The sequence below is a fragment of the Venturia canescens genome, chromosome 2 (genome assembly GCF_019457755.1).
Source record: "Venturia canescens isolate UGA chromosome 2, ASM1945775v1, whole genome shotgun sequence".
Lineage (NCBI taxonomy): Eukaryota > Metazoa > Arthropoda > Insecta > Hymenoptera > Ichneumonidae > Venturia > Venturia canescens.
Window position 1 is genome coordinate 3,823,862 of NC_057422.1, and position 23,571 is coordinate 3,847,432.

Sequence of the window (23,571 nt, forward strand, 5' to 3'; positions counted from 1 at the left end):
CTCAACGATACGACGCGCCTCAACGATCTCCCTCGCTCTCCGCGACCTCTAGCGTGGCTCTTTTTCTCCGTGCTCTTTCTTTCTCTCCCACCTTCTCTTGTCCATACGACGTTTCTCTTGCGCTGCTCCCTCACCCACTCCTTCTCTCCTTCTCTCTCCCTCCGGCTCTCTCCTCATCGCGACGAGCGTCTCCCTCGCTCTCTTACTCGCCGTTGAGAAACTTTATTTATATCCGGTAGAGTAGCGGGAGCGCGCATTCGCTCTGGTTCGTCACATTTTGCAGCGTGAAAACGCGGTGCGCTTGGGTTAAGCCCGAGGAGAGGAGAGACGACCGAGACGAGGACGAAAAGTTTGTCGAAAGTACACTGTATACGACGGAGAGTTGGTAGTAAGAAATCGAGTATTCTCGTTCGTTTGTGTCGGGCACGCACACGGATACAAACGTAACCACACAGACGTGCAAGATTTTGTCATACATCCGGGGTTAAATATGTCAATCGCGTTCCGGAGGGAAATAATGCTGAGAGATCTTCGCACTGACTATTGCCAGTTACGGCCTTTTTATTGTCGTTGACAGATTCTCGGTTAAACGCGCCGTCACGATTTTCAAAAACAACAATTTATTTCATCTGACCCTCCTTACCCCGAAGCTCGCTCGGTAATCATATGTATCGAAGCCTCACAAACAAGAGGGCGTAATCCACATGCCTCTTTGAATATTAAACCTCCACGGATTACGCCCTTTCGCTTAAATCATTCCAGACCGATGCTCGTGGAGGGGATAGACTCGAGGGGGCGAGACGCGCGGAGGGGTTCTCACACACCGGCGTGTACGAGCGAAATTCTTGCTGCCCGACACGAAAATTTCCATTCCATTATGGATTTCTCTCATACTTGGTAACATTTTTTTTTTCTTCTTTTTTTAGGTTATAAACCGACTTGGGTATGTGCAGAATCTTTAGAAATTTTTTTGTCTGGTGGCTGCCGACGATTGAGCGATTTTCAGTACTTTTCCATCAAACCCGACGCGGTTCATTCGATCATGTATTTATTTTTCTTAAATAAATTGTCACTGTCGGAGACTCGCTTGTACGACAAAATTAAAGTTCAATCGTGTCACAAACCTTTTCGGTAAGCGGGAGTTTTAAGTTTGAAAATTCGAAAGATTCAAAACTCCCGCGTAATATTGGCTCAATTGTCGCTCATTCGAAACGTGATGAAAGCGAAAGAATCACCTTTGACCTTTGGTGCGACGGAATGAGCGGAATAATGGTCCGAATAGCGTGTCCTATTTGGCCTATTTTCAAACTAATCAGCCCTACCCGTGTCTACATTAAAATAGGTTTTCAAGGTGTAAATCAATAAACATGGCGATGCAGAATTGAGGGATATTCGTACTGTTGAATATCTGGTTGATCCGTCGTTACGGATTGATGGATAATACGTATCTCTGGGTCAGTAAAGGAGCGAGGACGAGTTTCGTTTTCACGCAAAAGCGAATAGCCATGAATATATAACAACGAATTAGACAAAGTCAAAGCAGTCATAATTTAACGGCGTTTTATCGTGACAACGACTGCTTAATTTCACGCTAGTTTGCGACGAGAAGAAAAAAATAATAAAAGAATAAGAGTGGCGGGGGGGGGGGGGGGGCAAAGGAGAAGAGCGAAACGAAAAGTTGGTTATTGGAACGAGAGATTACGAAGTGTGCGTGTAGTTTGGACATCCCTGTGGATAGAAAATGTACAATATGAGCGGTATGCCTCGCAGCGGCAACCCCGAGGGACAGTAGGATGCACTAATCCGCGTGGTGGCAGCAGTAGCAGGGTCGAGCGCATTGGCGTCAAGCGTGGAAAGGCCCGCGCTCGATGGGTGAGGGATGTGCTCGCGCGCGCTAAACGTCTGAAAGTAATACTATCTGTAGTGAGAGGTTGTTTGAGCCAACAGAGAGCGTGGCGGTCGTGTACGAGTTTGAACGAGGGGGTGGGGGGAGGGGGTTAGGTGGGGGCGGTTGTTTCCTCGCGCGCATTGTCTTGCTTCGTTCTCCGTTTGTGTATGCTCGTTCTTTTTTTTTTCTCGGACTTCTGGTCCCCTTGGTGCATCGTAGAGCCGGAGTGGAGTCGCCGCGAGTCGAAATGTCGACGCTTTCGTCCTCGCGCTAGTACGTCGATCGTATATAGCACCGTTTTGCTCTTACCACACCGAAGAGTGATCTTCGTGAGCATGGTGGGAGCTTCGAACTGACGATTTCCTTTTTTTCCTCTCTCTCTCTCTCTCTCTCTCTTCTTCTCCCTCGGTCTTCGTCCCTTTTTCTCACGTTTCGCTACTCCTCTTCCCCTCCGATTCTACTCCCGCTTAGCCAACTCCCCTTCCTCTCCGTCCGTGTCAACGCTACACGCACACGCGCGACTCGAGCCCACAGACGTTTCAACACAAGCGAGAATACGAGTCTCCCGCACGAGCATGCTGTGCAGCGCGAGGGGCAGGACGCACACCGCAAGCAAGCTGGTGGCGTCGAGTCGAGCGGCGACGAGGCATCGACGACGGCAGCCGAGTGAGATCCCTCGGACAAGCTCGGCTCTCCCCTCGACTATCTCTCCGAGCTGCGAGTGTGCAAGGCTCGGTGTAAATGTTAGAACGAGCGAGCGAGAGAGAGGGAGCCAGAGGAATAGCATACCGAAGTAGTATTGTGTAGTACAGCGAGGTTCGAGACAGAGTATTCGTATATCTATAGACACGGTGGCCGTACTCGGCGGAGGAGTCACAAGGGTGGGTTGACGGGGAATGAGGTAGAAGGGCGACTGTCCTGTCGGCAGTATAGAGGGGTCTGGCGCGGGGTTACTTCGCTACGATGTACAATGAGTATTCATATACGTATAGTGTGTGCACAACACCGCTACACATTGCCGAATCCGGGGCGACTATTATATCGCGTACTACACATCATATCCTACCACAGCGCGACTACTGCTACGATACAAATATTGTATGTACTCGCCCCGTGTACATACACGATTACGAGTGTGCGCGCGAGCGCGCGCGCGCGAGTGTGCGGAGCGTTTTGAGGGAGCGCGAGAGACGGCCGTCAGAATGCGCGTGATTCACGGTGGGGGTAGTAGCTACGAGGAGAATGATTCGAGTACAGTATGACAAAGCGGTGTGTCTGAGAGAGAGAGAGAGACCGATGGATAAAGAATGAAGTATATGGTACAAGAGCGATTCGGAGTGAGAAAAAGCGAGAGCACTGAGCCTGGGAGGAAGAGGGACGGAGAAAGGGAGTCTCGCGTAGCAGCTAGAAACTTGCGAAAAAACGGTAGAGCGAGAGAGACTCGATGGGAGCGACGGAGAGAGGGAGATTGGCAAAAGAGAAGTAAGCGGAGAGAAAGGGAGGCAGAATACTGCGGATAGAATAGAGGAGAGAGAGAGAGAGAGGAGAGACGAGAGAAAGAGTTGAGCGGGGTCGACGAGGACGAGACCCGAGGGGTTGTCGAGCCTCGTAGTTGACGGTGGTGGGGAGCTTTGACCTGAGCTAGTTCCCCTCCATTCAATCCACGGCCACAATATCGGTTATAGCGGAGCCACTGTTGCCAGATTGTGCGTGCTCTCGACTTTCGAAGGCGACTACTAATACCACTGCTCTCTTATGCACGCTCCTCGTACGTGTGCGTGCCCGTTGTCTTCTTGCCTGTGTGTGTCTCTCTGTGGTAACACACAGTGCTGACTGCCGTCGCCGCCGCCGCGACGACAACGCAACGACGACTCGACGACAAATATCTACCTATACACGTACGCGTTGTGCCGTGTGGGTGGAGCCTGCGAGTCCGGCAGACGAGCGACAGAAGGAAAGGTTCCCTTAGGTTATACTCCCACTCTCTCCTCTCTCTCGGTATCTCAAGCGCTTGTAACAGATGCACGCCACTATTTCTGTCTCTCTCAATCTCTCACTCTTCTCAGGCCTTTCTCGCTGGCGATGTGCACGAGGCCGTAGCCGTTCCGAACTCCTCTCGAATCTCCTCTTTCGATATAGACCCCGAGAGTTTGTATGTATATTATAATATACGTCTCTTCGCTCTCACTCCTTGTTTCCTCTGCCATCTCCCCCTCCCCCGCGCCGCTCAATCGTTCTCTCTCCGCTTATTCTTCCGTTCTCTGTCTCCCTCCCGCGCCCTCTCTCTTTCTTTATTTCTTCGGGTTTTTTTTGTTTACTCCTTGCCCCTTTTTTCTCTCCTCACACTTTTTCCTTCCCTCCTTCGTTCTTCTCTTTATCTTTCTTTCGTTCTCTTCCCATACTCCGAGAACTTCTGCTTCTGGTGCTTCGACGACGCTGCGCTTACAGCCGCTTCGTTTTACCATCCCCAACATTGCCACCGCACTCATTATTTCTCTTCATTTTTTTCCCTCCCTCGTTCGCCTTCCTTCCTTCCTTCCTCAACCGCTCCGTTCTTTCTCACTCCAACGTCTTCGCTACTGCGTAGCCCGATCTTTGCGAGGTTGCGATCGAACGACGACGGATATACGCTTAACGCCGCGTCGATCGCCTCGAATAAGTAGCAGTACCGACTTTATACGCTGTATGGACACGAGCGCGCTCAGAATGCATCGCTGCACCAAAACACTCCTAATAAAGCACTTATCCCGTTCCCTCGATTCTTCATCTTACCGATTTTAATAACTCCTACTATTTATAAAGCATGCAATCCCTGTTATGAAGACTAAATTCAATTTATCACTCGACCGTTTCGTCGTGATGACGAATAACCAATTTTTCGCGGGAGAGTATTTTCGTCATTGAATTAACCGGCTCTGTTGCGGGGTGTTACATTAAATTTCAGCTTCGATTGAACGCGATTGTTTCTTGCTCGCATTTTTACGAAAAAATTCAAATATTCGAGACAAAATTTGGTAAATTCATTACCCTCGGAGCGACGTGTAACAGATGTTTTCGTTTATTTTTACAAATTATCAAGAAATCCAGAAACGAATTTCGCTTTTGTATTATTCGTGTCGACGCGAAGTTTCATCCACGCGGAAAAATATTTCTGAGAATAACAGTGTACCGTTTAATCACCAAAAAAAATATACCCGTTATTATTATCATAATCGTACACCTCCTCGAGCTCGAAGATGATGTAACAAAGCGTCGAGCACGGCGTACAACATATTTTGAAAGCAACTTCGAGGCTCGTCCATTAAAAATCTCGTTATATGCGTTGTATACTTTCCGAGCAATTAAAATTCAAACTGTCCATTTATTATAATACTTTTTTGCCATTCGTAAAAGGCCGTGCGAACCAGAATTTTGCCTGACAGAATTCACCGCGACATCGACCGAATACCGACCGACGATAAAAGTGTCACGATTATTCATGCTCCCCGGGAAGTGAATAAAGTTGTCGATGGAGCACAATAATGAGAATAAGGGACAAAGTACTTTGCGTAGATTCCTCGATCACTTTGGACGATCGCCTTCGGCGAATTTTTTATAAAATCGTGAGCATACGAATGTCAAGAGCGCTGCTGCACGCTGCTGCACGCGCGTACAACATCACGCGTCGTGCGTTCCTTCCCTCCTCGTTTTTTTCATCTTATTGTTATGTACAGAAGACTCAAGAGTTCGACGAGTACACGTGAACTTTGGTACGCCCTTTCGGCGGTCCCTGTCTCGATCCGTTTGGCGTCTTTGACAGTGTGTTTCCATACACGTCGAGCATGCATATTTCCAACACGTACCGGGCGGGCACGGTGCGGCCTGGACGCCCTGGAGGCCGGTCCAGGTGCGGATCGAGAGCGTCGAAACAGGCCACTTCGTATTAACCGTAGACTTTCCTTCTCCCTCTCTCGCGCTCGCGCTCGCGCGCGCGAGCGCGTCTCCTCCGAGCGCGCTTCTCGTTGGTAAATAAACGAGAAAATAGCCGGGACGACGCACGTGCCTGCTCTTTCTGTCTCTCACCGGCAGATCGCGCACGCGCTCCCTCCCGCGCCGCCGCCGTCGCTGCTGCTCCTTCTTCACTTTTCGAACGAAAAAACCGGTCAATCGGGCCTCGCACGACTGTCGTGAATTTGTAATTTCATATCGCGAACAATATTCTCGAGATCGAGACAAAAGATGTTGAAATTATATTCCACAGGTGAAAATACGAAGCCTCATCGATCTCACGGGAAAAGTTCGTTTTCATCGAATTACACATAATAAATAAATATTACATCGAGAGTCTCAACGACCGGGGGCCCGCGATCGTTGTTTATCGAAAGAGAATTTTCATTAAATTAGTTAATCTAAATTTGGCCGAATATACTTGTGGTATTGGACCGACTTTGAATGACAATCGCTTGAAAATGTATCCTGCTTCGAGGTCGTTGGGACAAGTTGTCAAAAGCGAGTATAAATTTTGGTGAAACGACGACTTACGCGTAACGTGTTTGGCTGTCCGAGCGGTAATATTGATTTAAAAAGGCTATGAATTAATTATAAATCGTGTAAAGATGTGCGTGGATCCTTGATGGGCGTTGTTGGGATGTCGACTCGACGCGAGTGTGTTGACACGCACGGAATATGAGCCGAGACATTCTGGCAGCTGTGTATTCTCGCTTCGAGAGGCGAGAGCGCGAAGAACATGCGCGTGTCCTCGAGTCCTCGTTACGTTCGTGTCACGCATATTTAGAACGAGTTGGAGGATCTCGCGCGTGCGCGATTCCGCCCGTGACCTCACGATCGAACGTACGAGCGGACGGGAATCGGCGCGGTGTGTTTGACAATCACGGTCATTGCAGTGTCCTGCTATGAGTTTTGTACGGTTCCTGCGACATGGGACGCTGCACAGCGCCTTCTCCGGGCGATGCAAACATTTTTGGTCCAGTCATTCGGAAGCATCGAGTCTAAAGATTTATTGGCGATCTTTGATCGCCGGAAGCTGCTCAATTTTTTATTTATCCAAGTTTCGTTCAGTCGATCTCTTCCTGAAGTTTGCCATTTCTTGGCATTTCATTCACCGACCTGCGCGCCAGTTTCATTATTTTCTTATCAGTACTTCTTCGGTATCGAACAAACGTAGATTTTCACACTCGCTCAAGTCCGTCAAATGGTCGCAAACTGACATTTAGGAAAATCTTTTAACGCGAACGAGTCTCGTTCGTTTACCGAGGTAGATCGTCGAGGCTCGATAACCTCGAGAATCTCGAGAATGGCTTGAGTTGTCGAAGCGAAACTTTTCAAGCACCAATAATCGAGCGGTGACTAAAAATTCGTTTGATTTTATACGCATTCGTCAGATTAGTACGACGTTTCCAAGCTTTTCATCGTCTTTAACCCGAGCCTCCGTTTCAACGATTTTTTTTTTTTTTTTTTTTTTCAACTAAAAGAAGGAACCACCCGAAAGATTGTTAGTCGAATCGAAGTCTCGGAACGAAGCTTCATCAATGAAAAAAACGTTCAACATTCCCTCGAACGATTAAAATTATAAATACCAATGAGCGGTAATAATTTTTGAAAAATTATGAATGCTTTCTCCATGAGAAAGCTACGTCTAATAGTGCAACCATAAAGGATCGTTGGTGAAATTGGACTAATTATACGAGCACTGACAATTTCACCGATATTTATACTGCCAACTGCCAAGAATAATTTCGCTGGATAGCCTCGTTTTGTAGAATTTTCTTGGGCGCAACAAGACGAGGCGCAGGTGCGTGTGGAGGAAAAATGAACGGTGAGGACGGAAAATACATTTGTCGAAATAATTTCAATGATGAAAACCCGTGTAAAAAATGAAAACAAAAAATTTCACTGAGACTTCGTCCTTTTTACTTTTTTCGCTTAGTTGGTAAGTTTTTCTACGATAATCAACTTGGGCGAGTCAAGCCGGGCTTACCGTATCTCTCTCCCTGCTCTATACGTCATTACTATCCATAGTACGACTATATTTAGAGTCGCATATTAGTACGATTTCTCAGCGATTTCCGCTCAATTGCGCAACCCACTTGGTACTAATCTCGGAGCGAACGTTGTGTCAACAGTCGACTAAACGTGGCAACAATTTTCTTCGATGTTAATATCGACGTGAATCGGTGAATATGCGCACACACCGTACGTACGAATCTTCGAGAAAAAAACACGACTCTTGGCCTGTCTGTTTTCTTGGCTTAGTACGCGCGCTTGAGCGCTTACTAATTGTGAGAAGACGAACGGACTTCGACGAAGGGCTTGCAACGGAGGTGGAACGATTTATGAAAATTCGCACACTTTTAAGCCCCGGAAAGAAACATTTGAAAAGGCCTTTTTTGGAATGCTCAGTTTTCGCGACTTCTGATGAATCAGCGCCCGCTTTTGACCGGTAAAATAAAAAACACAAATAGAGAATCGGAGCGAGTTTTTGCGGCCGATTCTGACGGACTCGGAGAGTCGTCTTGGCTCCACCCCAATCTTCGGATCTGTAATAACAAAGTTTTTATTCCAATCGGAGTTTATTTTGATTTGAGAATTATTTCTGTATCGAAATTCGCTCGGAGTCGAGGACACGACGAAGAATCGAACGCTTGCACGGGCACGAGGAGGGAAGACATTTTTCCAGATGGAAGGTAAACGTGGGCTTACGCAGAGTGAGCCACGTTACTCGAGGATTTTCTCTTTTCCCGCCAGCTCAAAATTCCGGGGGAAAACACAAGGGAGTAACGGGACTGGTCCTTTTTCTCATGTACCTGACAGCGCCCGGCCGAACGGTCACGAGAGGATGAAACTCCCAAAGAAAAACGTTCGCTCTCGAGCACGTTCTCGAGCATTTTTCCAACGCTCATCCAACATCTCGAACAGCGAAATTTCCCGTGCTTGGGAGCCTCCAAAAATCCTTCGTTACCCCCGACTCAAGGAAGGTTGAAATATTTTGGGGAATAGTACAAACGAACTGCAGGAAGAAACGTGAATACCGACGGTCGGTAATAAAAGGTTTGATTTTTTAAGCGAACCCGTCGAATTATATTTCCTTTGAACGTTTGACCGAATGGATTTTATCAGGAATGAAAAATCTTTTAAGCCTCCATAACGCTACACAATGGTATCGAGCACATGGAAAAAATCAGTTACGAAAAATCACGATTTCCGTATATTTTGGAGGAGATCCAACAATATGAAATATTATCGTGGCCCAAATTCGTATTTTACAGTCCCTCATTCGAGTCAATTGAATTTCTACTGAGAATCATCGTCAATGAGCTCGAAGAGGAGTGAACGTTTTCTACAAAAGCATGAATAAAGCCTCGGCATTTCGAAGCGTCTTTTTCGTCGAACGCGATATTACCAGTTTTTAATATTCGTAAAACAACAAATCTAGGCAGCGACTCTGAGACAAGTACATTTATAAGACATGACGAGTTGCTGCCAGAGACTCTTTACCGGAGCGATAGCGTTTCCAATTGTTTTCGAAAATTTTCAAAATTTGTTTCTTCAATAATTAATTAACTATATCATTTCGGAGAATATTATACGTTGACATATTTTTTATTATTTTTTTTCTTTCGATTGCGACCTCATCGAACTCTGTAGCTTGACGCGTTGAAGAGATATGAATTATTTATTTTTTAATTGCATCAAAAAATGGGTCGGATTTTCGCATTTGTAAGTAATTTGAGTGAAAAATATTTTCTTAGCCCCGTTCCACTGAAACATCTCGAGTTTAACCAACTAACCAAACTTTATGTTTTCCAAATGCCATTAGAACTCGAAGGTCGCGAAAAGAACAAATGTTTTTCGTAATAAAGCGCGCGCCCATTGGCAGGCTAGTATTTCGACGATTGTGTGGCTAACCTATATGTTGACATTGGGGCAGAAAGTGAGTCGGTGATAAGGCGTCTTATAACCTGTTGGGTAAGTATAAACCTCGTCGCAAACACTATTTGCAACAAATTTTATCGCCCTGTTCGTAATGCTAATCTCGAGAGTCGGGAGAGCGAGAGAGAGAGAGAGAGAGAGAGAGACTGATCACGTGACTCGACGATTTGCGCAGCAGGTATATAGCACATATAAGATACGTAAGTACAGATATGTACAACGCAAGCCCGGAATGACTCGAATCGCAACGCCATTGTGGCCTAGTGTAATAAAGATAAAGTCACTGGTAATACAGGCATACAGATACACTACAAGAAAACGAACGTCGTGGGAGCAGCAAATTGAGAGGCTTGAAAAATTGCTTAAGAAAACAAACAAGCGGGGAAGCATTGGGTGTACGGGGATACGAAGCGTTCAATTTTGAAAAATGCTCGATCGATGGAAAGGTCCTGACGGATCGCTAGCGAGGAATGTTATTTGGAAAAATTATTCTCGAAACGATGGAATCGAGGATGATTTCATTGGAGTAAAAAATCATTGAGAAGGCTTCGAATGTATATTTTGTTGAATTTTAATTAATGAAAATAGCCTAGAATGGGTTCTCTCGCAGGGAGCATGAACGAGAATGGGCAGATCGAATATTGACGTTTCTCTGACAGTGAGGCGTGATGGACCGAGTGAAATTTAACGGTAGTTGAATAAACCGATTTCTTCGAATATTCATGTGGTTTTAAGACGACGAATGCACGAAGAAAATTCGTGTAAAAAAAATAAGGCGTAATGGGAATAAAACTGAGGAGACTAAGTCGACTAGTTCACGTTCATTCCCAGTTTGTTCTGTCCTCGTATCGATAACGTGGGCGCTACGAAAAAAAATGACTGATAAAGATTCGTGTTATCAAAAGGCTCGTAAATAAAGAGGAAAAAAGAATGTGAAATAAAAAAGAGCGTGAATACAAGTCCAACCTTCTGGTTGGAGTCGATCGATAAAGCTTTGGGTGTTGAAAAGGTAAGAAAACGTTTGAAATTCGAGCGGCTCGTCGAAAAATCTCGATGATATACGGCGCGTAATGTCACAGTTATGAGTCTAATGACGTCTCAGGGTAAACGAGTAATCGGGCTTTGGTGTCGAGAGATAGAAAACCGTCGTGGACACTCCGCGCCGAAAAATAGTGACGTGGGGGGTCTGAAAAGTGGCTCTTGTAAATCAAACTTTCGTTTCGGGAGTCGACGTTCGGTGAAAAAAGAGGAGAAGAAAAAAAAACTAGAAAATAAAGAGGCAAAGAAGAATGGATCGGCGTGGTCGGCGTTGTTAAACAGAATATTTCGTATTGACCTGTTCGCGAAGGGGCGAGCCGGAAAAATATTTAAAAGAGGGAAAAATGAGCGAGGAAAACTTAGCAGCTTAAGGGCACATATAGAGGTGTACAATAATGTCTATGTATATATAAATCTTCCAAGAGCCTCACGAAAGGGGAGAGAAAGAGAGAGAGAGAGAAGAGCGAGGAGAACGGCGAGGGTGGAAGATCGCAGTGGAAGGTAAGGATCGTCGTGAGAAGAAGAGGCAGAGCGAGAGAAGAGCGAGGGGCTGCTTGATCTTCGAGGCGAAGGCAGAAGATCTATAACTACGCAGTAAGTATACATTGGTAATAGTACTTGTATTAGTATGCGTATTTATACAGAAGATAGAGAAAGAAAAGGAGAAAGGAAGCGACGAGGAGAGAGGAGAGAAGGGAAATGTACGGGGCTGCGAGGGAGGAATCGGCAGAGCAAAAGCACCGAAGAAAAGGGAGAGTTGAGACGAGACGGAAGCCTCTCTCGGGTAAAATATACCAAGTTGAGGGGAGAGCTTCGGGAGAGAGCGCAAGAGAGAAGTAAAAGCAGCAGTTGGAGGGGGAGGGAGACACTGCGCAGGAGGTTTAAGGTTCGGGGGTTAGAATTGTGAAACCAAGGGAAGTAACCGGTACGGGGGTGGAAACGAAATGAGAAAAAAAGGACAGCGCCAGAGGGAGAGACGGAGAGAAGGCGAAAGGGAGAGAGATGTACGGATAGACGTTGAACAACGAGAAGCAAAGAAAGAGAGAGGTTAGGGGAGAAATATGGTGTCGACGTGGTAAGCGCTCAGGTAGGGGTTGAGCTCTCAGACCAATCGGGAAAAGGAGCGAAAGAGCTGTACTCCTAATATGTATATGTCTGTACAGGATCATCCACAATTCGTCTCACGCTTCACAGTGGGACAACCCTACGGAAAGATACTTGAATTCACTTCTGCCAAAGAGCTCCTCCAGCGAGTTTTCAAAATCCCGATAACGCACGCGGCTGAGAAAATAGATTAGGGCTCGGATCGATGGAATCTCGAGACGATTCGAAAAGAGCTTTCGACGAAAAGAATCCTAAAGTTCAACCACCATTAATTTTTCCCTACAATGAGTCGAGACGAAATCGAAACTTCCGTTCCAATGCGGTTCACGTGATCGGAAAATCTGTCACTCGAACCGAGGCGTTGCTTTTTTTTATGAAAAAAAGCTCTTTATAGACCGGACAATATTTCGAGAGCAAACGAAATATTCACGAGTGAAAAAGTCGTCTGCACCCGAAAATCATGGAACGAGCACTTTAAACGAACTATTCGAAATTTAAGTGCACGAGGGCTCCGCGAACGGGGCTGGCCCCTCCAGCGATTTCGTACCCGCCTTTTGGTCGAGCCTCTACAAGTCCACTGTACGCCTGCCCATACATATTCACTCCTTTCTCGATATTTAGAGCGCTCAGAGTGAAAAGGGCAGGAAGCACACGATTTCGTACGTTCAGACGCCTCCGTTGCGTCCTGTTGAGCGCTGACACTCGATTACATCCATACATACACGTGTTTATGTTTCATACGGACCAACGTGTCCGTCGTATGTAACACGGAGGCGTGCGAATATACACAGGACACGTATACATGGCGAATGCCTACTCTCATTATATAGTAGAACGTCGAGGAAGAATGTGCGCAGCGTTGCCAATAATAAGCCCCGCGTACAGCGCTCTGACCCTCTCCTTTCTATCACTGTCCCGAGAGAGAGAGAGAGAGAGAGAGAGAGAGAGAGAGAGAGAGAGAGAGAGAGAGCAGCGTTGTTGTTACTCGTATTGTGCTACCACGACGACCACGAATGTCGTGCGACGACTCATCGAGAGTCGCTCCCGAGCGAACGCCACCGCGTGGCAATCTCGACAAGCGGCGTAAACACGTACGAGAAGTGAATAAGTGGTGCTTCATGCCTTTCTTTTTTTCAGGCCTACTTTACCTTCAAATCTGCCGCCGAAGTCGCGCTACTCGTGCTTCACGAGTCGGGACAACACGGGCCTGTGGGGGGCGCTGACGTCGGCCAGGAAAACTGCTTGTGGACGGACACTGGTGAATAGCGAGGTTCAAAGTGACGTTGACTTGTCCATGCCCAACGATGCATGTCCCAACGTTTTTTCGAGACATTTTATTACTGAAGTGACGCCTCAATTGTGTTTAATCGAAGCAGATCTCGGCAATCTCGGAGACGTCGTTGAATGTGGAAAAATTTCATCGGTCATTTGGTTATTAATTGGAGAAATTTCACACACGAGTAAACTGCGGAGTTTGGTAATTTTTTAGATATAATTTATGACTCGCGGGACCAGTTGTATTTTGGAAGATTTTACTTCGGACAGAAGGGATGTTTCAGCGATGTTTCGAATGGGAAGAATGAAAGGAATCGTAGATCGTCGAGGATCGTTGATTTTTTTATAAGTGATTCGATATTTGTAAACAAAGTTTAGGGTCGATTGATCACGTCGATCTTTAGTCGCGCCTGCTTCGGCGTTTTTTCTCCCTCCCTCTCCCTCTCTTTCTATTTCTCTTTCTCTCACTTTCCTTCTCGTTCTTTCGCTCTTCCTCGCTCGCTTCATCCGCCGACGAAACCAGACCAGACTTGGTGGATTATTCTCGTCTGGGACAGATATAGAGTTTGCCGGTCGGTTCGTTCGGTCGTGTCGGAGGAAGCGCAGAGGATCGGGGGAGCCTCGAGGCGCCCCGCGCGTATAGAAATACTCATTCTAATCATAGGAAATTCCTTTAACAGCGGACACAAGCCGAACAGAGGAGAGACGTGTCGCGTGGAGATAAGTTTAAGCGCATGGTTATTAGCCGAACGATCCACGGAAAACTTTACCAATAAATCAATCAATGGCGCTCCCAGCCACCACTAATTTAGTACTTTGTCCCCATCAATGTCACTTCTTCTATAACCTCAGCCAAAATTCACGGTACAACGATGCGCGGCCATTTAGTAACGAGATTTTCACTCTTAGAGAAACAAGTCTCGAGGCTCGAATAGTGACGTTAATGTCACATTTAAATGTAGCAGCCTAAAGACGTTGGAATTAAGTAGAAACGTATTGAAACTCACTATTTTCTGTCGCTTTTCGAGTCAAAGTGTATTAACGCGTAATGGCGCCTGTTACCAAAGTCAGCGACCACTGGTGACGCTTTTGAGAAACAGAGACGTAGAAATTGTACACTTGTATCGACGATAAAAAAAATGAAGTCGATCCTGCGAACTCGCATGTGCGTATAGGGAGTGCGGCTAAAATCCCGGAGAAAAAGTATGCAAACGACCGTCGCTAGAGGCGCGCCGCTCGCTTGCCGTGGCTCGTGGCAACTCGAGCAAATTCCTGCTAAGGACAATCGCGATATTTTTACAGCGTGCGATGTCCGCGCGAGTGGCGTGATTCTCGTAAACAGCAACGGGAATTTAACAATCTCGTTACTGTTTGAATCCTCTTTAATACACGAACGCGAATAAGAATCAAAGCGGTAATGGGGGGTTCGAGTGCGTGTGCGCCGTTCATTGAGCAATGGCTCGACGACATCTGGTGGCGAATTTATTAAACAGCCGTATCGAAGCGCTCGCCAGAAAATGGAATATTTTTGACGTCTCGAGACATATCAGCGATTCTCGTGATGATCGGAATAACAGGACCACCTCAAACCGGTCCTCGAAATAGAGCGTGACAGGACGCCGGGGACAAGCGGACTGAGCGGAGACGAGTGACGAGAGATACGTTTTGCTCAACTACTGTTATCACCGCTGTCAACGGACTCGTGTTTTCGCCTCTGCGTGTCTACCAAAACTCTCCAACGGTCGCACACACTAGTTTTTTTTTCCCTCCCCCCCATTCGCTAATGACCTGTCAAGCTGACGTCGAAACTTCGCTGGAATAAAAAAAAGGTTTGCTCGATTTGCTAATTGCGAGAATTTCTCACTCCTGCAACTGCTTTTCGGAAGTTCACATTTCAGGCTGCAGTTAACCCAACAAAACATATCCCAAGTACGACATTATAATGCTTCCGGTTTCCTCACGCCTTTTTCCCTCATTGCCCGTCACTCTTCCACTCGGAATATCGCCGACGTCAGGAACAAAAAAGTGACACGGAAATTTGGGAGCTCAGACTTCTCTCGGCCATAATGCGGCTCGTCCTAACCCCCCCAACTTCTCTATAAATATCTCAATTCCCTCTTCGTCCACGTTGTTTTTCATTTATTTATCCTTTTTATTCTCGTTTCTCTCTGAAAATCTTCCCATTCCCTTTTCTCCTCTCGCAACGGACGGTTTATTCTCGCGCCTCTCGTCACAATATATCGTATATTTAAAATAGCTGCACACTGCAGAATAACTGAAATAGCCCGGGAACGGAACAGTGAGCAGCCGAGCAAAAGAAAGAGCGAGAGAGGGCCAAGTATCGGGTGAGGAAAGGAGAGGGGCTTATAGAGATGGCAAGTAAGCACTGCCAAGGGCCGATGATCCCGCGGTGAGAGGGCCCTCTACGAGACCAACGAACCACCTACTTCCTGGAAGTCTTTCTCTCTCTCTCTCTCCCTCTATTTCTCTTTTTCTCTGTTGAAAAGCAGCAAAAGCCATCCGTGTATACAAGAGATCTCATCGCGTGCATCAACAGTTGTAACTTGTACGTGTGCGAGCGGCTTCTGGGGGCACAGCCTCCGAAAAACTCTTTCAACTTGGTCAAATTTGTACACGAAATATTTCCTTCGTGCTTCCTGTCAAAAGAACCGCAACTCTGAACAAACTCGTTGGAGAGATCGACGATTGAGAAACTCGGCGTAGGTGTCGTCATCCTCCTCAGATTTGTACCTAAGGATTTATGACAACTGAGAAAAACGATGTTAACGTCCCGAGAAAGGAGAGCCTTGAGATTTATGCCGAATAAACGCTCGCACTGGACTCGTACAGTCTCATTCGTTCTCTAGACCTGCGACGCGGACCTTAAAGGGCCTCTAATAGTCGCTCGTTACTCTATCGATCTTTGTCCACCGCTCGCGATTCTCGATGCTGCGACGATCATCTATTTTCATACGAAAAATATAGTACGAACGAGCTTGACATTTGGTGCATCAAATGAAAATAAAATTCACTCTTGATGGGATGAAAGAAGGTTTCAAAATGAGACCGAATCAAAGACGAGAAACGATTACGAGTTTATTGAAATTCCTCTCTCATTTCAGGAGCTTCGACGATATTTTCCTGTCTGGAGCCCCAGTCTGGTCGAGGATCGAAAACGGGATGAGGATTTGGGAAAAAGGGCGATGCGCGATTATCGCGAAAACAAGGAAAACGATTGGCAATCGAGGCAAACGCGACCAGCAGATTCGTAAGTCCAATCGATTTGATTGGCCGCGATCGGGAATCGTACTGAAAAGGAAGAAAAGTAGTAAAGCGTTGAAAATGCTTGGTAACTAAGGACTCGGAACGAGGTTCGAATCTCGGGTGGATCCAAGGGCTTGAACAAAGTTGCTCATTGTCGCGGCATCTTGAGGGCGAGCATATTCCTCGGTTAAGCGATAATAACAAGCGTGTGGATTTTTGGAATAGTTTATAAGGCGGATGGCATGGGTCAGATGGTTGGTATGTGTGCGGGAGAGGAGAGAGAGAGAGAGAGAGGGAGAAGAGGGAGGGAAAAAGAGTGGCGGAGAATGAGGCGACGCTGAGGCGAGACGCAACCGTCGAGATGCTGCTCCGATGCTGTAGGTGGATGTGCGAGGTTATGTGTACGAGGAAAAGGAGACGAGATGAAGCAAGAAGCTGAGACGACGAGACGGAAGGACGAATGAGAGAGTAGAAAGAGTCAAATAGTGAACTCTCGCGCGAGTCCCCAGAGTGCTCGGTACGCCTCTGTATAGATATAGATATTAACGTGAAGGATGATATGGTATAGTACACACGAACGCGGGTCGATGAGGATGGTGTCTCTGGAGCGGGGGCGGCGGTCGAGAAGAGCCAACGCGAAGGCGTCAGAGAGGGAGAAAGAGAAAGAGAGAGAGAGAGAAAACCGGCGAGAGGGGAGGGGGGAGAGAAGAAAAAAGATGACGAAAGAACGAGGGCGAGGGAGATTGAGAATGCAAGGAGAGAAATGTAAGAAAGAGAGCGGCGTGCACAAGAGATTGTGCGCATGTGTCTTCGTGTTTGTGTGTATCACGAACATATCTACAAAGCCTGTGCGAAGGCAGATGCTTGAGAATGAAAAGGGCGCGTGTCAAAGCTCGATTGAGAGACTCGCCGTCCCTTTTGCCTCGGGTAATCGATACACGTGCATTTGTATAGTTTAATATACACGTCTATATATTTGTGTACATTTATATCGCTGCACATCGCTCGTATGCTTTGTCTATACGTATATACTTTTATAATGGGCAGAGCGCACAGAACAAAACGAGACGACGAGTGAACGAGCACACGAGAACAGGACGAAGGGAGTCTTATCGAATGAGGGAAAGAGAAAGAGAGAAAAAGAAAGAAGGAAAGAGACCGAGAAAAGAGCAGACGCGCGCGAAGCCGGGCAAGTTTAAGGGAAGTGGGGCTCGGGACGAAGGTGAGAGGAGACTCGAAGAAAGAGAGAAAAGATCGTAGCGGCAGTGGCATTGACCCCGTATAGTGTAGTAAGTAAGGTAATGTGAGCAGCCAGTGCTAAAGGGTATTTCCCATAGAGAAGAAATATCTGTAGTATGAAATATCTTCGCGTTACCTACCAACGCCAAATAGCACCGCTATCTTCCTGCCCGCGTATAGCGTCCGGGGAACGAAATAAGTGGAGCTGAAAATGAATATTCGCTTTGGTATCTCACGCTGATTGTTCGAGATTGCCTTGGGAATTATAAAAATTCGATGGCGCTTTGGAATCAGTTATGGAAAAGCTTACTTTTATCTCTCATTTCATTTATTTCGATATTTTCAAAAGTCATTTCGAGTTGAGCGTCAAATTATTTATTTCTGATACACTTTTCCTTCGAATACCAACAACCTGGTCCATTTTTGTTCGACTGGGACCTTCGGCACCTGCGGCTGATGGGCACATCGTTATTGTTCATGCGCCGCGCATTCGGTTATTCGTACAACGTCATTATTTTATTCGGCGCGAAGGCGATCCAGTGATCGATGCTCGAGCGACTCTCCGGGGAGGACGAATATCGTTCAAATTACCCGGGTGTACAACGAGCACAGGAAAAAAAGCAAGTGACCAGTTCCGGGGGAAAAAATTATCGAAATTTGTGTGTCAAGTTTTCTCTAAATGAACATTCGACTCGTCAAAATCAAGCAGTCTCGAACGTCACTCGCCAGAATATTCTCCAATAATAATAATTTTCTCGTATAAAACGAGAGCCTCTCGCTACAGAGTTTTATCCTCTTAGATAAATGTTTTTCAGTCTCTCCACGCTGAATTTTCAACCTCTCATTCGCCTCATGAAAAAAGTCTCTGTGCATTGGAAAAAACATAATCTGACGAAGACTAAGAAATTATACGTCGTGAAAAAAACGTCGCGTAACTGAATCTAACCAAGTGGTAATACCCAATATGTCCACGACGGATACTATACGTATAAGAAGTGTCGCAAAAGACGCACAAGAGAAAATTGAGAGGCGCTGACAAGGCCGTCTAGCAATTCACTGCGCACCGTCTCTTCTATTGCTCCTATTCTCTGTACACGCTCTCTCTCTCTCTCGCCCCTCCCTTGCCTCCCGCTCGTGTTTACTCTCTTGCGTATATCTCTTTCGAGGTTCTTCTAGATGGATGATGAACGTCACTGCGGCTCGGGTCTTGAGCCTGTCCAATTTACAACATCAAAAGTTATGAAATCGTTTCAACAAAGAATAATTATGAATAATTATTGTGAAATAAACGAAATGAGAATTTTTCCTCGAGGCTGTAATAATTGAAAAACATTTTCTTTGCTGCTGATAAGGCGAACGCGTATTGTGACGTAATTCGAATGTTGATTATCCATTTTTGCAGTTTCAATTATTTTCTTTGGTCTTCACATTTTCATGAACCATTTTATAATGTTATTCAATGTCGTTGGGTCGTGAGGACTCGTTTTTCAACGTTCGAGTGTCGTTTTGCTCGCAATCGCCTTCGCGATTCGTCTCGTACGCGGAGACAAATAATTCCTCGGGATGGATCGAAAATACTTTGAGAATTCTGAGGCTCTCTCGAATTCTTCCGACTTCCGGTGGACGTCAGAATTTCACGGGCGATTCGATACTCAAACTCATTTTCCGGGACGGAATTTCCCTCAGTCCCGAACGGGGGGCTGACCTTGGCAAAAAAATCTGGGTCAAGTGGAAAAAACTTCTGGTGGAATTGTTCGGAAGAAAAAATAGAGGAGCGAATTACTCGGTGGCGTCTTGGGCTAAAGGGACCTCGTAGAACGAGACGAGCCCTCACCCTTTTTTCACGCTTCGGTCGGTTATTCGCTTCATAGTAACCAGCTACAACGTCCCTTGTTATACGCTGTTTGAACACGCTTGTTTTGCCCTCGTACGTTTCGTAAGTTTTTCTTATTCACCGAGACGGGAACGATGTCTAGAAAAGATACATCGCAATCGAGACCATCGGAATTTTAATATTTACGAAGCTCTCCAGCGTTTTGTCTGCGTCCGTAAACAATAATTGCGATCGAAAAACATTTATCAACGAATTCTCGAAGAATTATTGAATTTTTGGGAATCTCAGTGGTGGTTTTTCCATCGTCACGTTTCTTCCGGCCCCCCCCCCTTCCTGTCACTTTGACAGCTCGGAAACGCCCGTCGTCGAGATCCGCGTCATTTTTATAACCAATTCCTTTCGGCGTTCAACAACAAACCAAGTTGAGCAACGATTTCATATTTTTGCGAATAAAAAAGCCCAGACTCGTCGCTCGATTCGACTGATCTCGCAAGGACGCTATTTCCTCGAGAGGCCACTCGGCCACTTTGCTTCGCGTATAATGCTCGTACTGGTAAATTAAAAATTGTCACACCTCGAACAGGGATCCGTGGAACTGAAGTCACCTCGGCGAGAAGGTCGAGATGAGGTGTATAAACCTCGAACAATCCCATAAAGGATGTACTCAGAGAGAGAGAGAAAGAGACGAATAAAATGGAAGAAAGATGGAGGCAGGCAAAGAGAGAAAAAGAGGATCGTACGAGATACGCTCACGTGACTTGCTAGACGTGGAAGTTAGGCTCAACGACCTGCTGTACACAAACGCGAACGTTCAGTCGTCGAACACCATACATTTCTCTCTCTCTCTCTCTTTTGTCTTTTATTTTTTACTATAGTATAATATAATCTACAAATCACCGTGCCGACTGTAGCTATTTACACAACTATTATATCTGTACAACACTTCGTAAATACTCTCCATACACAAATGTAAAAGTATTTATAATACAACACTTTTTTTTCACTATAGTTCGTCGCGATCTTGCTGTACTTTTTTCGACCTCTCTCTCTCTCTCTCCTTCTCGTTCTCCTTCTCCGGTCAGAGATTCGTGAAAGAAAAACGCCCAAGTACTCAACCGGTTCGAGCGCGTTCTGCTTACGCCCCGGACTCGATAGTCCACCACAACGGAATAACGGATTAGGACTCCTGGTGTCAGCATCATGTCGAACCTCCTCTGTGTCGATTCTCCTTATTGATAGGATTTCGTATCGATCATATCGGTAAATAAGACCTTTTTGCACCGTTGTTTTTTTAAAAGGTTCTCATTGTCCTTTCGAAAAACGAGTCATCGATATCGATGACCCCGCACGCGAGGCACGGCGAGCAGGGTTCTCTCGCCGTTAGGATTTCGACGGTATCCGAGTCTCCGTGCATTGAATCGGCTCCTTATTCGATTAGCGAGTTAATTCGACGTTGGTAATAAAATTGCTTAATTTTTCCATAAAAAATTTTGTTTTCCGAATTATGAACGAGTTTGTGTGGAAATTTGAAAGTGTCGAACGAGATTAGTCCGCGGAGGGCGTTATTTTTCCTCCAATTATTGTTAAATGCAAATTATTATTTTCGAATGTCATCATTCGAATTTTCATGTAATAATCGCTTCGAATCTGACATTTTATTTGATCAAGTCATTAAACACGGTGGTGCAAAAGCTTGATTCACTTAATCCGAGTTCCTCTTATTGAATTTTGATGAATTACGGCTTAAGCCGTTTCGGGATTTTCTGTTTCGAAAGATCGAACGTCCGGATTCCAAGACTGCTCATCCTCCGGTTCGCGCTTCTCCGGTTTCTCTCTCCCCCTTACTGTTTCTTTTGCTCTCGCCATCTCTCTCGGTTATCGGATAGAAATTTAAACTACGTATTCAATGACTCGGATGGAGCGATTCTCGAGGAATCACGTCGCTCGAATATCTCAATAAAATCAAAGAAAAACTATACTCAAGAATCTTTTGTTTTCATTTTTTTTACGCAACGTGGCAATGAACTTTGGACGAAAAATTACCTTCGTTTCAAAGACCAGTTTGACGAAATCGTTCACCACCATATTCGACATAATTTTTCGAATGAAAATATTCACAAAAAATGGGATTCCAATACTCATTGAGCAAATAAACGAAGTGAAAAGTTAATTATTTACTTGAAATTCCCAGTAATCTCTCGATAGGCGGACAAATTTCGAGGCAATGTCATGTGGCGGTCAAAAGACAGTGATTTTTCACCACTGGCTGTATGAGGCCGGCGTGCGCGCTTTCGTTCGAGGAATTTGATTGGAAGGAGAGCTGTTGGGTTGGTAAGCGAGCGAGCGCGAGGGCGCGCGCAGCAGCACAGCAGCTCGAACGCCCTCTCGCGGTCAGCGGAGGTCGCGGAGGTTGAGCTCATTCATAGGAATTTTACAGGTTGTCAGGCAGGTTTTTGGCCAAGCCTTTGTCATGGTAGTAACACCCTCGTCGTCTTCATCTTCCTTCATTTATGATTTTTCCTCCTTGTCGTTAGCACACGGGCGCGATCTTTCTTTCTATCCTTTCCTATCCTCCCACTCGAGGGTACTTGACTAATGTTATTCCTGTACGCAGGCATAAGCGTACACCAGTCCGGGCATTAAACATGCATAGACGAGGCCGTTCGGTCACAGATAGACGCGTCGATAAATTTATGGGGTCCGCATGGAATTCTGGATTTATCGTAGCTGCCAAGTTTTCTTTTCCCCTCTGTTACTTTTTCAATGTTTTTTAACCCCCGAACGATTCTTCTTTTCGAGCTCTCCTCTGAGAAAAATGAACACAATTTTCAAGCTTCGTCCGGAACGATATCGAAACAGGTACGTGAGAAAATCGGCAAATTTTGGAAAACTGTACGCACGTTTTTTTTCCATTCGGATGACACGCGATCGAGTACAATTGATATATGAAAAATGCACGAGTGTACTTCGAAGCTGAATTATTGACGATTATCGTAATTTTCGAATCGGAGGCGAGTGTAAATAGTCGGAAGAGAGTTAATGATCATTTGTTCGAAAAATAATTTCGAACGGCGTCTCTGGTTCGAATGATCTCAGGGCGAACAATGCGGCGAGGAGAAGCGAAAAAGGAAGGTAGAGAGAAAGAGTGCGGGCGCGAGAAAGAGAAAACCGTATAGGTGACCTCCGGGACTGCGTGAGAACATCTTCCCGACGAGAGAAGCTCCGTCGCGCTCTGGCCATTCCCTCGATGTAAGCGCATGGAAAGAAAATAAAGGGGGGAAAAAAGGAAGAGCGAGAAAAGAGGGAAAAAGGAGAAGAGAAGGCGAGATGAGGGAAGAAAGCGAAGTAAAAGAAAGAGAAAAGTCTACAACAAACCGGCGATCGTGAAAGAAGCAAACACGAATATAGGAAAGAGAAAGAGGAAGCGTACAAGTTTTCCCTACTAGCTGACATCCCCGCGTTCTCTTTGCCAACGAGTATGCGCCGTGTACACCCGCAATAATGCCTTCTGAATTCCATACAGGTATACGTATCAGGTAAACACTATATATTATATATATATATATAATACATACGATATCAAAGCTATATACGTATCTAAGAGCCAAGAAATGTACGCTATGCGCTCTTTATAGGCTTGTATACGAAGTCGAGCGACAATGGCCCCTCGCAGACCTCCGAGTACACGCAGAGTCCGCCAGGCGACGCGCTCTCCGGCATTCGCCGGTACGCGCGCGCACTTCTCCCTCGTTTAGTCACTTGCTCGCGCAAGAGCGCTCACTCGCTCGTATGTTCGTCGAGTGAGAGTGCACGACTGAGAGGACGAACGACGAGGTACGATATGCACCTTCGTATGCATGTTTAACCAGGATATATGCATATATCGTACACGCGTATCTTTATATAGAAGCGTAATAAGAATATTTCTATGTATATATGTGACCCCGGGAGGCCAGTCATTGGTCAGGTAAGAACCGCGGATATATTCGTTGCTCCTATC

At 45.9% G+C, this 23,571-nt stretch overlaps 1 long non-coding RNA gene across 2 annotated transcripts; it reads left to right on the top strand.

Annotated features, from left to right (window-relative positions):
- Positions 1–10,692: 10,692 nt before the first annotated feature.
- Positions 10,693–19,043, top strand: LOC122405946 (uncharacterized). Of its 2 annotated transcripts, XR_006259855.1 has the most exons (3): positions 10,693–10,826; positions 11,279–11,449; positions 16,357–19,043. It is a non-coding gene; the product is annotated as an uncharacterized lncRNA (long non-coding RNA). The 2 variants fall into 2 exon arrangements; XR_006259854.1 differs by having other exon boundaries at positions 10,693–11,449.
- Positions 19,044–23,571: the final 4,528 nt, after the last annotated feature.